Here is a 17,360-nt window from a genome sequence, read left to right on the forward strand (position 1 = left end):
ACTGACAATTCAAGATGGGACCAGGAGGAATGGAGTTCAACGAAAAAAAGCAGAAATTGTGTGTGTGTGTGTGTGTGTGTGTGTGTGTGTGTGTGTGTGTGTGTGTGTGTTCAAGGTATGAGTCGTCTCTTGCTTCATTTCAAATCAGTTTCTTATCTAAAATCAAATTCCTTTTGTGGTCTTCAACTATTTCTCAAATATCGTGTCTCTGTGTTTTTAAATTCATGTATAGCTTAAAGATTTGTTTGAGCTTCTCCATTGTCCTAGCAGGAAAATGTGACATGACTTTATCAATAAATAAAATTTTTAATTTTTATTCATTTATTAAAATATTTTTTAAAAAGTAACTTTTCCCTTTTGATAGAGTCTCACGGACCTAAGATAAAACTTCTAACACATTCTTATACCTGTCTCATTTTTCACTGAAATATAGAACTTCGTATAACATATATCAATCCACTAAACATAGAATAGTCAAGTAAAAGAGGAAATCTCATTAATCCCATTACTCTTTCGTTTCTCTGTCCTGTTACTTTGGTTACATCCTGGATGCTGACGTAAGATGCCTCCTGGCATCCATCTTGGAACACAGGTTGGCTCTTGCTGAGATATTGGTATGTGCAGTTGTGGTGGGACGTTATTTTCATATACTGTCACTGCATTTAACCAAAAGTGACTGAGCATTCAGGTCGAATTTTGTGGAAAACAAGACCATGGCGGACTTCGAAAATGAACATCAGCCTTGCAGGTGTTAAATTAACTAAAGCTGGAGGCCGGGAGACTGAGGTGGTTCTAAACCCGGACAGTAGCCTGCTGGAGCAAACCAACACCAAAGCCTAACATGCCTCAAGGTTAAGAAATCAAAACCTAAAGACAACCTGTCACAAACAGCCAACCTGGCTTCCCCAAACAAGGCACATGCCTAAACTGGAGCCACCTCAGTATGTTCTCGTTTTGTTTCCGCCTCTTCTCTTCCCGAGTCTTTCCCCCAGCTGCTGTCAGCAAAGCACCCCCAGCCACCGCAGTTCGGTGCTGGCCCATTGGAATCAATTTTTGCTCCAGTAAACTCAATTTTTTTTTAACATATCTCAGTTTATCTTTTAACACAGATAAAAGTCAACTTCTACCATTCCTATCAGCTACAGCCTGAGTTAACATGGCACTTTTTTGGAAGAATGACCGTAATCAAATCTTTATTTTTGTAACTGTATAAATGTGATCCAAATGTGTCCACCACTAGTTTTTCAAAAAGAAACATTCTATAAATAAGTAAACTGCATCTGCTCACTGATGCATGTATGGACTCCCTCGATGTCTCATTGGGCTTAATTATAGACCATTCACAGTAATACATTTTCGGTGTAAAGTGTAACATAATGTTAAGCCATTTTAGCTTTTGCACATACATGTTGTACTTCTGGCTGAAAGTGCAAAAGAAAAATACTTCACGAATCTGCATTTCATCCTTACACAAAGGTCATGCTAATCTGTGTACTGATCCAAATTTAGTACACACACTGGCAAGCAAGCCCAATATGGAACTTTCAATAAAAGTGAACTTTCCAATACTTCAAAACAATGCTACATTGTTATTTTGGGTGACGCAGTGGTCAACGTTCTCTGTCACTACAATACACTTCAAATATTTCTGCTCCCTTCTCTGCATAAACATTCACTTATCTGGAAAACTTTGACTAATTAAATTGCTGGAGAGTATGCTTTGGCTCACCCACTTCGGATAAGTCCTGCATATCAAGGGCCTGTAGCTGACATTTCTGAGCCACAGATCTGTATTGACAATTACTCAATCTTTTTGAGAGACAAAGACCCAGTGTTCCATCCCGATTGGGTGAAGTTACTGTCCCTGCTTGGCTAATGGGAATTTATTTGCTCCGAATCCAAAAGGTCCCTGAATTTGAGATAGGGAAGCCTAAAGGGACTCCATTGTAAAAGGCTCTGTCTGTGCCATTTTTCCTCTAGCCCTCATTTCTGAATAAGCCAAAGAAGCTATATTTCCACCGCAAGGGGAAAGCAAAAAAGTGAATCATTCTCTGAGTTTGGTCCTAGGCCCCAAACACCTGATAACATCTAAGAAGAGCCAGATCCCAAACCTGCTCCCGGATATTAGCTTCGAGCAAACGTCTGCTGACGCTGGTGTCGATACCCCCTACCTTTGGTGATTTATAGACTAACACCTGTTGTTCAGCTGACACTCACCACTGATTGGGCCCTACCCTGGAATCCTAAAGGAGCTCATGCCCCAGACCCCTATCCAATAGAAATCCCTAGCCTCGAGTGTTAAGACTCATTCTCCTTTCCTTTCCAAGTCTCCCAGACACTCCTTCTGCTATTCTCTGTCACTCATTTATTCAATAAATTCTGCTTTCACTTTCTTCAGTTCATCATTGATGTCTATCCTGCATGAAGCCCAGGACTCTTCTGACTGGTCCTGCGGGCTCTTCCCCTGGGTCCTCGGACCCAGCCCGCCTGCATCAAATTCATTTAAGATATGAAACCAGAATCATTTTAAGGCAATGGAATTCTGAGTTATGATAAGCCGATGTGTTGAGTTTTTTCTGCATCTTAGAACACACACATCCTGGTTTAAGATCCAAACCTTTGGACACAATTATGGTTGACCAGTAGGCTTTTTAGCTGACAAATGACTGACTGATTTGGAATTCAGGTCTTAAAGCCCCCAGAGAGCAACATGCCGATATCCCTGAGCTTTCGGCTCCTAGATTTTTTACCTAGTTTTTACAAAAGAAACACCTCGTGTGTACCAAAGCTTTGTGTAATGAAATCTTTCAGAGCAGCCTGAAAAATATAACTCTTCCCCACCTGGATTCAGCTGTACGTTAGAGCATATTTAATTTCAAGTCAATAGATTCCCCGCACGTCAGCACTTAAGGAATTAAAGACAAGTCTAGTTTTGTTGCCCTAAATGTACTGTTATTGTTATCAATTTATGCAGCCTTGCAATAAGTTTTCAATAAATCTAAGATTAACTATTATTTTCTCGCCTATAAATAAAATATAATCATCTTAAAAATCAATGAAGGGAAAACCATCATATCCATTAACCTGGCTCAGAATCCCTCCAGGCCCTTGCTGTGAAGCACAGCGCTGTGGATCTTTCGGTTTATTGAGCTATATCTCTTTGTATGGCTACCAGCAGGCAAAAGAAAAAAAAAAATCAAATCTGAAAATCAAAGACTACAGTTTTTTGTTTTGAAAACCACTGAGGCAGGGAGTGAATATTCTTTTCTGCCTGGGGTTAATCTCTTTTTTTTTTCCCCCACTTTAATTTGCAATCAGATGCAATAAAAGAAAAAAAATAAAAAAGGACGTTGCCTCAAGTAGCTAGTGGCTTTATTACCAGCTCTACTGCCAGCCTCCACTTTTTATCACTTCCAAATCCTTTGTTTCTAAAGTCACCTGCACAGCCCTGCAATGTTACAAACACCTTTAGCTGTCTTCACCAACTGTCAGTTTGTACCATCTGCTGTTACAATCTCAAAAGCAGTAATGCATGGAGGTCAAGGCCACTTTCTCTCAGGAAACTAAAAAACAACAGAGCCAAGTCATTTAGTGTTTTTTTCTTTTTCCCTGTCAGCTTTACTACACCCTGGAGTGGACATTTTCCCTGCCTTTCAGTGGTGAATGTTCCTCAAAAGACGTGAACTTCACAATAAGGTAACCATACAAAAACAAGGTTTTATAGACAACCCATTATCAACTAGCAGAAGGGGGTGATTAGTCATCTGCTCTACTTGAAATAGATCCAAAAAATTCAAGTCAGTACTGCAAAGAGAGAAATGCATTTATGTCAGGATTCCAGAACTAACACGGACCCTCCTTAACCTGACGGGCATCTGCCGCAACCTTTGAAAGGCTGCAAGCAATCTCAAAAGCCAGGCAGTGAGGAGCCGACCAGCTCTCCCGTCCACCCAACACAGAGGACTTTGGTCAGTCCCACACCCAGCCGTCCTCCATGATCAATCCTTTTGACCTTGCTTTGGACTAGAGCCAAAAAGGACGACCTTTTGTTTTTCTTTTTGCTGACTACACAAAATGGTCAGTTCAATGGTCAGTACTAATTCAACCACTTGGTCCAAATGGGTTTTCTAAAGTCATAGTCCTTTTTCTTTTTTAATGAAAGGAATTATTTATAAGCATATTCTACTTTCTTTCTTTCCTGTAAATCATTACAAATTCACATAAAATGTTTCTATGAGCAAGAGGCCTAGCGTACCCTCAAGGCAGTTCACATGCAAGTCCAAGTTTTTCCCCCATAAATAAAATATAATCATCTTAAAAATCAATATGAGAAAACAATCGGAACCATTAACCTATCCCAAAATCCCTTCAGCCACTTGTATGAACCACACAGTGCTGAGTCTTTCATTTTATCGAGCCGTAAAATTCTTTGCATGGTGACTAGCAAAGGGAAAAAAATCAAAGACTTGGGTGTTGTGTTCTGGAAATCAGAGAGAAATGGGAATGTGAGACTAGATTTTGACCCTTTTTTGATTGCAGAAAACAGATTTTGGAGACCCAGGAAACTACTGTTTTGAGCTACGGAAAAGAAATTAGCTTGGTTTGGATTCTCCTTTTGACGATGCTTATTCATGAGCAATTTATAAAGCTGGGAGTCGATTTTGAAAATCGTCAAGAACTTTTCTTTAAGATTAACAAAAAGAAAGACAGAAAAAGAGGAAGAGGAGAGAAAGAAAAGATTTGTTTTAAAAGTGTAACTCAAATGCAATGACAAGACGGCTTTAGGCTCACGGGTGAAATAGTTGAGCTAAACTGCAAAGATATGAACTTGGTCACTCCCTGCTTAAAGGTCACGTATTCTCTCCTTCCCTGTTGACATTCTTTTGTAAAGTTCCATAATGACAAAATACCAGAAGGTAAAACTGGACTTTAAACACCTTACTTCATCAATATACGTAGAGTCATATATAATATTTCTCTTGATATACTGTTTAAGAAAATTTCCCCCTTCCTTATAATCCTCCATCTTTTTGAAAAAAATAAAATACTTCTTCAATCAACACAAGGACAAAGTAAATAATTTTCTAGTAGTTTATCTAACAAGCCATGAACATGTCAAATGGATTTTAAAAGGCATTATTATTATACCCATATAAAAACAATCAACTCTGCATGAGCTAAGTAGCTTGGAAATTGCTCGTTATAAAAATTGAGTAAAGAATCATTTTTTCTAGAACTTAGAAAACAACCTCATATTTTTAATATTTGTGCCAAAAAATTTCTAATTATTATTTTGCTCAATATCTCTACAACCCAACTTAGTAGCTAAACACTTGGAAAAAGAAAACTATGTGTGATTTTCTCAGTAAAAATGTGGTAAGGAAATAACAGAATCTAAAATATAAATGCTATTGCCCATAATTAAATGGATAAAAATCAACTTCCTTTGATTACTTCTAATTTTAAAAAGTTTAAAGTTTTAAATCACATCCTATGTCAGATAATCAAAAGTATTAAACAAAGGGCAGTAAAAGAGACATTCTTTACCAGCACTTAGCATAGGGCCAAGTATTCAGTCCATTTGCATTTATTGGGATGGTTTTTATTCTTGTTATCTGATTTTATGTTGAGTATTTATTATAATTTACTATGGTTTCTTCTGTTCCCTTAAGTTTTGCTGACTTAAGTTTCTCTTCCTTCTCCCTCATCCTTCCTCTCCAGTTAATTCAGAAATAAAAATTGTGTTTATTGATGTCACTAGTAACTAAAGTTCCTTCCCTGATAATAATTTAAAATATATGTTCTATTAATACATCAATATTAAATAATAATTGTGCCTCCCACCGATAGGCCTGTCTGATCACTGCTTCCTCTCCTCTTTCCTCTGACGTTCAGAGAGTGGTAGGATCTCTTACTCCCCAATTATCTGCCTTTCCTTCATGACATGAGATCGTCACACAATTTAAATTGTGTAAATTGAAATCTTAATTTCAAACTATGCTTATGTTATCCCTTTCAGTGTTTCTCAATTGTTGAATCCTTACTTGATACAATAAATTCTCAGTTAATTTTTAAATCACCTACTGAGGCTTAAGTATTGCAAGAATTGTTACCACACTTTCCTCTTTATCTCCCATTATCTTGAGCGATATTATCTGAATCCATTGGCAAAAGGTTGGAGTCCCTCCTCAAGGACTTTCTTGGAAGAGGTAACTGAGTGGTGTCTTCTCAAGTTCCTTAACTTTCTCTTGTCCTAACAGATAAGTGATATTTTGGATAGGTAAAGAATTCCTGGTTAGTGGTTCTTTTTTTGTCTTCTTTATAAAGAATGATAAGAACATTTATACCAAACTGATTCTCTTTCCTTTACAATTTGTTCTTAAAATTTCATCAGGATATATAGGTTGTAAGCTTGTTTGTTCTCAATTCTTTTTGAGACTGAATGAGCCATTTCAATCTACAGATTGAAGGCTTTCTTCAGCTCAAGCAAATTTTCTTCAATTGTTTGTTGAATTATTTTGTATTAGCCATATTTTTTTGCTGTGGTGATACTGCCAAACCTATAGCCCCCAGATCTTACTGGCTTCCAATAAGCCTACTGTGAGGTTTGTAAATGGGCTACAAGCCAGCTGGTCTGGACGGGGCTCAGCTAGGCTGGCTAGTCCCAGACTCTCAACCTCATATAGGGTGTAGGTTAAGTCCACGTGTCTTTTTCTGGGATGATACCTTAAAGAACCACAGGTCTGTTGCATGCATATCTCTTGGTGGAGAGAAGGAGGCATTTCAGAGAGCTGTCAGAAATTTGGCTGACTGCTAAATGTCTCAGCTCAGAAACTGGCACACTTCCCACATGGTCACTGAGGGGTGAGGTGTATTTTTGAAAATAATCAAATCTTCCACATATTGCTTTTCTATCTATTTTAGATTCTTTTTCCTGTAGTCCTGCTATTCACATGTGCAGTTCCCCGGATATTGCCTGATCATTGCAGGCATGGTTCTCGGTATTTTTGCTGGGTTTTATAAGTTATTTCTTCCTCTTGATCTCCCAGAACACTAATTCCATTTTCGGCAAAGATTATATTCTTTTTCAGTGTGACTATTAAAATTTTTCATTTGGAAATCAGTTTTATACATTCTTGTTATGGATGGATGTTTATATCCCCTCAAAATTCACATGCTGAAGCCACAGCCCCAGGGGGATGGGATTAAGGGGCAGAAGCCTTTGGGAAGGAATTAGGTTTAAAGGAAGTCATAAGGGTAGAACCCCCATAATGCAATTAGTGCCCTTACAAGAAGGGAAAGAGACACCAAAATTTCCTCTTTCCGCTACTTGAGAATAGAGTGTTAAGAAAGCAGGAAGAAGGTCCTTATCAAATGAATCCACTGGCACCTTGCTTAGACTTCCCAGCCTCCAGAACAGAGAGCAACAATGTCTGCTCCCAAAGTCACCCCGTCTATGGTATGTTATTGTAGCAGCCCAAGCTGATTAATAGTTCCAAAAAAATCTCTTTTATGCTCTCCTTTAGGGTCATTACTATTTGCTTAATCTCTCTTCCATCTTCTCATTAGCTCTAATTTGGCAAAACCCTTTCTATTTTCATTGTTTAATTTGGTCTTCTTTCCTCGAGTGACTCAGTCTCCCAAAATTAGCTGGGCGCCCTCTTCGTCTATAGAGGGTTGCATTTTCTTTGAATGTTCCTGTAGGTCAGGCTGTTTGTCACTCTCAGGGAGTGGCAGGCAGACTAGTGGCAGAAGGCATGAACGTGTCCGTTCTTATGGGCTAGCAGCATAAAATGGCAAAACGCCATCCCTCTGCCAACACTTGAAAGAGCCCCCTGTACTCCCGGGGCCCGCTTGGTAGCCATTATCTAGCTGAACGAGCTGGAGATGTTTCAGCACGCTGCCACAGTCCTCCTTCAAGGACCCCAAGTTAACAGATCTAGCAGCCACTCCGGGCCGCATGCAGCAAGCCAACAGGTATGTCCCTTTCTGAAACATCCCAAAACCTAGGCTCTTACCTTCAATCTTTTATTTATTTATTTATTTATTTATTTGACAGAGAGAGAGAGAGACAGCCATCGAGAGAGGGAACACAAGCAGGGGGAGTGGGAGAGGAAGAAGCAGGCTCCCAGCAGAGGAGGAAGCCCGATGCGGGGCTCGATCCCAGAACCCTGGGATCACGCCCTGAGCCGAAGGCAGACGCTTAACGACTGAGCCACCCAGGCGCCCCTCTTACCTTCAATCTTGAACAAAGGCATGCCCTCACTTCCTACACTGTCCCTGAGTATTTTGTCAATGATATCAGGAGTCCAATATGGTAACCACTGGCCGCATGGGACTATCAAGCACTTTGAAATATGGCTAGATTGAATTGAGATGTCCTATAAGTATAAAATACAAACAAAATTTTGAAGAATTAGTACAAGGAAAGTAAAATATCTCAATATTTTTATATAAATTACATGTTGCAATGATCACATTTTGGACATGAGTTAGATAAAATATATTATTGCAATTAATTTTCCTTTTCCTTTTTTCCTTTTTTAATATGGCTACTAGAAAATTTTGAATTCCATATGTGACTTGCAATATAGTTCACATTATTTTTCAAATTGGACGGTGCTGCATTGGAGATGGAGGCCCTGTCCTGCTCAGCCTCTTCTAGAAACTTCAGGAAAATTCAGACCATCCTTCAGGAGCCACCAGAATAATGGAATGAGGAGGAAGGAGAGGCTGGGGAACTACTTGGGCCACCTTCTTCTCCCTGGCCTTGTCTTACAAATAAGAATAAAGTCCATTTTTGTCCATTAGCTTTATTCTTAAAATCATTTATGATTTTAGTTTTCTCAAATGGACATTTCACCCTCAAAAATAAGAATAATTCCTAGGGTAATAATGTAAATTGGGAAATCCAACTTTCAAAAATATTTCTTTTTTTTTTTTTTTTTTTTTTTTTTTTTTTGAAAGAGTAGTATGGTTTATTATGTCTTACAAAAAATATAGGTCCTGTACTATGCAAAAAATGAATTTTATTTCCTTCTGAGGCACTTGCTTCTCTACTTTTTTTTTTTTTTTATGATTTTTTATTATATTATGTTAGTCACCATACAGTACATCCCCGGTTTCCGATGTAAGGCTCGATGATTCATTAGTTGTGTATAACACCCAGTGCACCATGCAATACGTGCCCTCCTTACTACCCATCACCGGTCTATCCCATTCCCCCACCCCCCTCCCCTCTGAAGTCCTCAGTTTGTTTCTCATAGTCCATAGTCTCTCATGTTTCATTCCCCCTTCTGATTACCCCCCCTTTCTTTATCCCTTTCTTCCCCTACTGATCATCCTAGTTCTTATGTTCCATAGATGAGAGAAATCATATGATAGTTGTCTTTCTCTGCTTGACTTATTTCACTTAGCATTATCTCCTCCAGTGCCGTCCATGTTGTAGCAAATGTTGAGAACTCGTTCTTTCTGATAGCTGAGTAATATTCCATTGTATATATGGACCACAACTTCTTAATCCAGTCATCTGTTGCAGGGCATCTCGGCTCCTTCCACGATTTAGCTATTGTGGACATTGCTGCTATGAACATTGGGGTGCATATGGCCCTTCTCTTCACTACGTCTGTATCTTTGGGGTAAATACCCAGTAGTGCAATGGCTGGATCATAGGGTAGCTCAATTTTTAACTTTTTAAGGGACCTCCACACTGTTTTCCAGAGTGGCTGTACCAACTTGCATTCCCACCAACAATGTAGGAGGGATCCCCTTTCTCCACATCCTCTCCAACAATTGTTGTTTCTTGCCTTGTCTATTTTTGCCATTCTAACTGGCGTAAGGTGGTATCTCAGTGTGGTTTTGATTTGAATTTCCATGATGGCTAATGATTTTGAACATTTTTTCATGTGTCTGTTAGCCATTTGTATGTCTTCATTGGAAAAGTGTCTGTTCATATCTTCTGCCCATTTTTTGATTTGTTTATTTGTTTCTCGTGTATTGAGTTTGAGAAGTTCTTTGTAGATCTTGGATACCAGTCCTTTATCTGTAGTGTCATTTGCAAATATATTCTCCCATTCCGTGGGCTGCCTCTTAGTTTTTCTGACTGTTTCCTTGGCTGTGCAGAAACTTTTAATCTTGATGAAGTCCCATAAATTCATTTTATCTTTTGTTTCTCTTGCCTTTGGGGATGTGTCATGAAAAAGGTTGCTTTGGCCGATGTCGTAGAGGTTGTTGCCTATGTTCTCCTCTAGAATTTTGATAGATTCCTGTCTCACATTGAGGTCTTTCATCCATTTGGAGTTTATTTTTGTGTATGGTGTGAGATAGTGGTCAAGTTTCATTCTTCTGCATGTAGCTGTCCAATTTTCCCAGCACCATTTATTGAAGAGACTGTCTTTTTCCCACCGGATGTTTTTTCCTGCTTTATCAAATATTAGTTGCCCAAAGAGCTGAGGGTCCATTTCTGGGCTCTCTATTCTGTTCCATTGGTCTATGTGTCTGTTTTTGTGCCAGTACCATGCTGTCTTTGTGATCACAGCTTTGTAGTACAGCTCGAAATCCGGCATTGTGATGCCCCCAGCTTTGTTTTTCCTTTTCAACAGTTCCTTGGAGATTCGGGGCCTTTTCTGTTTCCATACAAATTTAAGGACTGTTTGTTCCAGTTCTTTGAAAAATGTCCTTGGTATTTTGATCGGGATAGCATTGAAAGTGTAGATTGCTCTGGGTAGCATGGACATTTTAACTATGTTAATTCTTCCGATCCATGAGCATGGAATATCTTTCCATCTTTTTATGTCTTCCTCAATGTCTTTCAAGAGTGATTTATAGTTTCTAGAATATAGGTCCTTTACGTCTCTGGTTAAGTTAATTCCAAGGTAACGTATGGTTTTTGGTGCTATTGTAAATGGGATGGATTCCCTAATTTCTCTTTCTTCGGTCTCGTTATTCGTGTATAGAAATGCAACTGATTTCTGAGCATTTATTTTGTATCCTGCCACGTTACTGAATTGCTCTATAACTTCTAATAATTTGGGAGTTGCTTCTTTTGGGTTTTCCATATAGAGTATCATGTCATCTGCAAAGAGAGACATTTTGACTTCTTCTTTGCCAATTTGAATACCTTTGATCCCTTTTTGTCGTCTGATTGCTGTTGCAAGGACTTCTAGTACTATGTTGAATAATAGTGGCGAGAGTGGGCATCCTTGTCGAGTTCCTGATCTTAAGGGAAAGGCTTCCAGCTTTTCTCCATTGAGAATAATATTTGCAGTAGGCTTTTCATAGATGGCTTTTATGAGATTGAGAAATGTACCTTCTATTCCTACACTCTGAAGGGTTTTAATCAGGAAAGGATGCTGTATTTTGTCAAATGCTTTTTCAGCATCGATTGAGAGGATCATATGGTTCCTGAGTCTTTTCTTGTTGATATGATGTATCACACTGATTGATTTGCGAATATTGAACCACGCTTGCATCCCAGGTATGAATCCCACTTGATCGTGATGGATAATCCTTTTAATGTACTGTTGGATTCTATTAGCAAGTATCTTGTTGAGGATTTTGGCGTCCATATTCATTAGGGAAATCGGTCTGTAATTCTCCTTTTTGAGGGGGTCTTTGCCTGGTTTGGGGATCAAGGTAATATTGGCCTCATAGAATGAGTTTGGTAGCTTTCCTTCTGTTTCTATTTTTTGAAATAGCTTTAGGAGAATAGGTATTATTTCTTCCTTGAATGTTTGGTAGAATTCCCCAGGAAAACCGTCCGGGCCTGGAGTTTTGTTATTTGGAAGGTTGTTTATCACTGACTCAATTTCTTCATAATTAATTGGCCTGTTTAAGGAATCAATTTCTTCCGGTTTCAATCTTGGTAGTTTATAGGTTTCCAGGAAGGATTCCATCTCTTCCAGATTGCTTAGTTTATTGGCATATAGCTGTTGATAAAAATTTCTAATAATCCTTCCAATTTCAATGGTGCTCGTCGTGACCTCTCCTTTTTCATTCATAATTTTAATAATCTGGGTCCTTTCTCTTTTCTTTTGGATAAGTCTTGCCAGTGGTCTGTCAATTTTATTGATTTTCTCAAAGAACCAGCTTCTAGTCCTGTTGATCTGCTCTACTGTACTTCTGGTTTCTGCTTGATTGATTTCAGCTCTAATTTTGGTCAACTGCTTCCTCGTGCGTGGATTAGGCCTGTCCCTCTGTTGCTGTTCCAGCTTCTTGAGGTGAGAATATAAAAACTGCATTTTAGATTTTTCTATTCTTTTGAGTGAGGCTTGGATGGCTATGTATTTCCCCCTTAGGACTGCCTTTGCAGTATCCCATAGGTTTTGGACTGTTGTATTTTCATTCTCATTGGTCTCCATAAATTGTTTAATTTGATTTTTGATTTCCTGGTTTATCGAGTCATTCCTGAGCAGTATGGCTCTTAGTCTCCAAGTGTTTGAGTTTCTTCCAAATTTTTCCTTGTGGTTGAGTTCCAATTTCAGAGCGTTGTGGTCTGAGAATATGCAGGGGATAATTTCAATCTTTTGGTATCGGTTGAGACCTGTTTTGTGTCCCAGAACATGGTCTATTCTTGAAAATGTTCCATGGGCATTAGAATAGAATGAGTATTCTTTGGTTCTGGGGTGTAGTGTTCTATATATATCTAAGAGGTCCAACTCGTCGAGTATGGCATTCAAAGCCTTTGATTCTTTGCTTAGTTTTTGCCAGGGTGTTCTGTCTATTTCTGATAGTGGAGTGTTGAGGTCCCCTACTATTAATGTATTTTCATTTATATGTCTCTTTATTCTGGATAAGAGTTGGCTTGTGTATCTTGCTGCTCCCCTGTTGGGGGCATATATATTTATAATTGTCATATCCACTTGTTGAATACTTCCCTTAAGAATAATATAGTACCCTTCTGCGTCTCTAACTATAGTCTGTAGTTTAAAATCCAATTTATCTGATATGAGAATTGCTACCCCAGCTTTCTTTTGAGGACCATTTGCGTGAAAGATGGTACTCCATCCCCTTACTCTCAGTCTGAATGCATCTTTGGGTTTGAAATGAGTCTCTTGTAGACAGCAAATGGATGGGTCATTTCTTTTTATCCAATCTGCAACCCTGTGGCGTTTTATCGGATGGTTCAAACCATTTACATTAAGACTGATTACTGAGAGATATGATTTTAATGTTGCCATGTTGCCAGTAAAGTCTTTGTTTGTATTGGCTGTGACTTTCTGTTCTGTATCACTCTTGGGGCCTTTTTACTTTTATAGAACCCCCCGTAATATCTCCTGTAGGGCTGGTTTCGTAGTTACAAAATTGGTTAGTGACTGGCGATTCTGAAATGTCTTTATTTCTCCATCAATTCTGAATGACAGCCTTGCTGGATAAAGGATCCTTGGCTGCATGTTTTTCTCTGAAAGAGCTTTAAATATGCTCCCCCAACCCTTTCTCTCATTCCAGGTCTGTGTAGACAGGTCTGACGTAATTCTGATGCTTTTGCCTTGGTACGTGAGAAATTTCTTTGCCCTGGCCGCTTTCAATACTGTATCCTTGCATCTAATATTTGCGAATTGCACTATGACGTGACGTGGCGTAGGTTTGTCGTGGTTGAGCTTGGGAGGGGTCCTCTCTGCTTCTTGGACACGAATGTTTGTTTCCCTTGCTAGATTAGGGAAGTTTTCAGCTACAATTTGTTCAAATATCTCTTCTAGACCTCTGTTTTTCTCCACCCCCTCGGGGATGCCGATGATTCTAACATTGGATCGTTTCATTGAGTCAGTAATCTCCCGTAACCTACATTCGTGGGCGTGGATTTTTTTAAGACCATCTTCTATTTTCATTTTTTCCTCTATTAACCCATCCTCCAATTCACTAACCCTTTCCTCTGCTTCTGCGACCCTGGCTGTCAGAGCCTCTAGTTTTGCCTGCATTTGGCCCATAGAATTTTTAATTTCTGTCAGATTCGCTCTCATTTCTGTCCTTAGGGATTCTATATTCTCAGTAACCTTTTCGTTTATACTTTTTTCAATTCTACTCATCATTTTGACCATCGTTACTCTGAATTCCATTTCTGATAATTTGGTTACATCCATATCCATTATTTCTGTGGCAGAGGCCACAGTCTCACTGTCTTTTCTTTGCTGGGGGGGGCTTCTCCTTCTTGTCATTCTGATGAAGAGAGGTTGCGGGGTTTCTAGAGCCCGAATTATTGACTGGGTCCCAGGCCGTGCCCCTTGTTTTATAGGGATCTTAGGGATGTGGGCTTCTTCTTTAAAGATTTTATTTATTTATTTATGTGGCAGCCAACCAGCGAGAGAGGGAACAGAAGCAGGGGAGTGGGAGAGGAAGAAGCAGGCTCCCAGCGGAGGAGCCCGATGAGGGACTCCTTTCCGGAACGCCGGGATCATGCCCTAAGCCGAAGGCAGGCGCTCAATGACTGCGCCACCCAGGCGCCTCGGGTTGTGGGCTTCTTGATTTTTCAGCCTGCCTTCTGGGGGAGGGGCCTGCCGCGCCGATACTCAGGCAACCCTGTTTGGGTAGAGTCTCCGTGTCCCCTGCGAGGGGGGATGGGGATGGGCACCCCCTGAGCCGGTATTTCCAGGCTTTTGGTCTCTGGCGGCTTTCCCTGGCGGTTTGCTGTGCCTCTTCTGAGAGTCAGAGCAGCAGCGGCCGAATTTCAGCCTCTGTCACAGAACAGAGGGATCGCGGCCCGTTCTCTACTAATGTTCTGGCCACTTTAACTCTGTCTCTGTTGGTGCTGCTCAACCCTGCAGCGTCCCGGGATGTGCGCCCCACACCCGGCGTCCCAGCCCTCACTTCCAGGGCCGGCGCGTCTCTGTCCTTTGTGTTTCTAACGCCGCCAGCCGCCAGCCGCCCCGCGCGCGGGCTCCGGAAGCTCCCGGTCTCAGTCTGGATCCAGTGAGCGCACCGGGATTCCGGGGTTCCGCGAGATGCCTGGTGGCGCGCGCACCCGGCTCACGGTCTCAGTCTGCTGTTTTGCGGGTGCCGACCAGGTCTCAGTCTGCTGTTTTGCGGGTGCCGTCCGCGAGCCCCGCCCGCTCCCCCGTGCAAGTGGCTACCGCTTCCCGGCGCCCTAACGCGGCGGCTCCCTCCCCCTTCCGTTTATCTTCCGATATCTGTGCACAGTTTCATGGCTCCCCGCTTCGTACCTCAATACTCAGCGCTGGAGATGTTCATTTGTAGAGATCCAGATGCGTCTTCCTGCGTCTCAGGCTGGTTCCGTGGTTGTTTAGGCTGGTCTGGTACCTATCCAGCTCGACTCGGAGGACTGGCTGAAAGCGGTGTCTCCTACTCCTCCGCCATCTTAACTCCGCTTCTCCCAAAAATATTTCTTTTTTTAAAAAAAGAATTTTTATTTATTTTACAGAGAGAGTATGCTGGGGGGTGGGGCTGAGGGAGAGAAACCGAGAGGGAGAGAATCCTCAAGGAGACTCCCCACTGAGCACGGAGCCCAACGTGGGGCTTGATTCCAGGACCCTGGGATCATGAACTGAGCCAAAATCAAGAGTTAGTCATTCAACTCACTGAGCCACCCAGGTGCCCCAAAAATATTTCTAATTAAAGGATATGAGTGAAAGATTTTTAATATTCAAATGCATTTGAAATGTTAATAAAAAATTTCTTTAAAGATTTAAAATATCCAACATCCATTTGCACAGACTTCTGAAGGCATTTAACATAACGGCCCACACTTGCCCCTTTTCCATATTGGGTGGATTTACAAAATAAATTATATACATTATATACTCTTGGTACTATTTAAAAGCCCTACATAGTTACTCCCTGCTATTAGTCCTTGCATAGATATTAGTGTGGCTGCTTTAGGAGGGATTGTCAATTTTGAAATTACCTTAACTTAAAAACATAACTAAAAAATTTCTTGCAAAAAAATTAACATATTCTATGATATGGTAGAAAATGTATTCTAATGTCTATGATACATTGTGGGTAAAGAAAGCAAGATGTAAAACAATATGAACATTTATAATTCCATTTCCACAAAGAATTATCGTTTTCTATTAATACTGTATACAGATAGAGTCATGTATATTCAGACCAACCTATCATCAACCAGGCATGAACACTGTAACTACACCATTAACGGGGGTTCGGTATTTTTGCTGTAAGCCATCTTTGTAGTAGACATCTGTGCCACAAGCATCTTTGCCACACACACTTCCAGTCCATAACTAAATGATCGCTTTGGTTTCATCTCCCCATTGACAAAGTTCCCATTTATATATTACATAAATCTTAGCTAACCGCCATAATTGCTTATACTGTGACAAGTAGACACGGTGGTCTTAAAGCAGTAGAAAACAGCTACCTATATCAACTTGATAGAAGAGTCAGTGATAGAACTTACTAGAAGTGTGAAATCAGACTGCGTAAAGTCAGACTGTATACTACACTAGAAAGTCAGATCACAGCAGTTAACAATAACAAAACTCAGTTACAAATGCAATACAGTGGGGCGCCTGCGTGGCGCAGTCCTTAAGCATCTGCCTTCGGCTCGGGGCGTGATCCCGGCGTTCTGGGATCGAGCCCCACATCAGGCTCTTCCGCTAGGAGCCTGCTTCTTCCTCTCCCACTCCCCCTGCTTGTGTTCCCTCTCTCACTGGCTGTCTCTCTCTGTCAAATAAAACCTTTAAAAAAAAAAACCAAAAAAACAAAAAACAAATGCAAGACAGCATGAACACATTTCCCCACACAACTTTGAAGTGCCCATCAATGGACACGTGACACGGGGCCAACAAGGAACAACTGTAAAAGAGTCACAACACAGTACAGAGCTCAGTTACAAATAGGCACGCTATCATTTGGAAAATGGATACTTCTCTTAATAAAGAAATTAATCATTAATTATATCACTTTTTCCATGTTTCATTATGTCCTTTCTAATGACCCTCTTTTATTTTTCCTTATTTTATTGTTTGCTGCAAAATTGTCTTAACAGCCTATTAGTTACACGGCAAAAACGCTTACAGCAAAAATGCTTATGGCAAAGATATTTATGGCGAAACTACCTAAAACAACCATTAACAACACTTTTAGTCTCTGTCCGTAACGTCATAATTCAAGAATAATTTTAAGTTATTTAAATAAACTGTGATACTGAAATGACCTCTTCATGATATAACAAGACCAAAAATAAGGCTACCATTATTTTTCCAAAAGACTCCCGGACAAAAAAAAAGAAAACCATTATTTTGAAAGCTTTTTTATTTGCATAAAGCATGCTATGTCACATTTCTATAGTTTATTGAACTTCTATTAAATATACATATATATATAGTCCAGATGTCCCTTAATTTCAGAAAGCAATTTTTTTTAAATCTGAACTTATTTACATT

General features: G+C 40.1%; 1 non-coding gene across 1 annotated transcript; it reads right to left on the reverse strand.

Annotated features, from left to right (window-relative positions):
- Window positions 1-1,429: 1,429 nt before the first annotated feature.
- Window positions 1,430-1,532, reverse strand: LOC123776513 (U6 spliceosomal RNA). Its single transcript, XR_015723216.1, has one exon. It is a non-coding gene; the product is annotated as a U6 spliceosomal RNA (small nuclear RNA).
- Between the last annotated feature and the right edge of the window lie 15,828 nt (window positions 1,533-17,360).

The sequence above is a fragment of the Ursus americanus genome, chromosome 36, assembly GCF_024610735.1.
Source record: "Ursus americanus isolate L20-20 chromosome 36, mUrsAme1.1.p, whole genome shotgun sequence".
NCBI classification, from domain to species: domain Eukaryota; kingdom Metazoa; phylum Chordata; class Mammalia; order Carnivora; family Ursidae; genus Ursus; species Ursus americanus.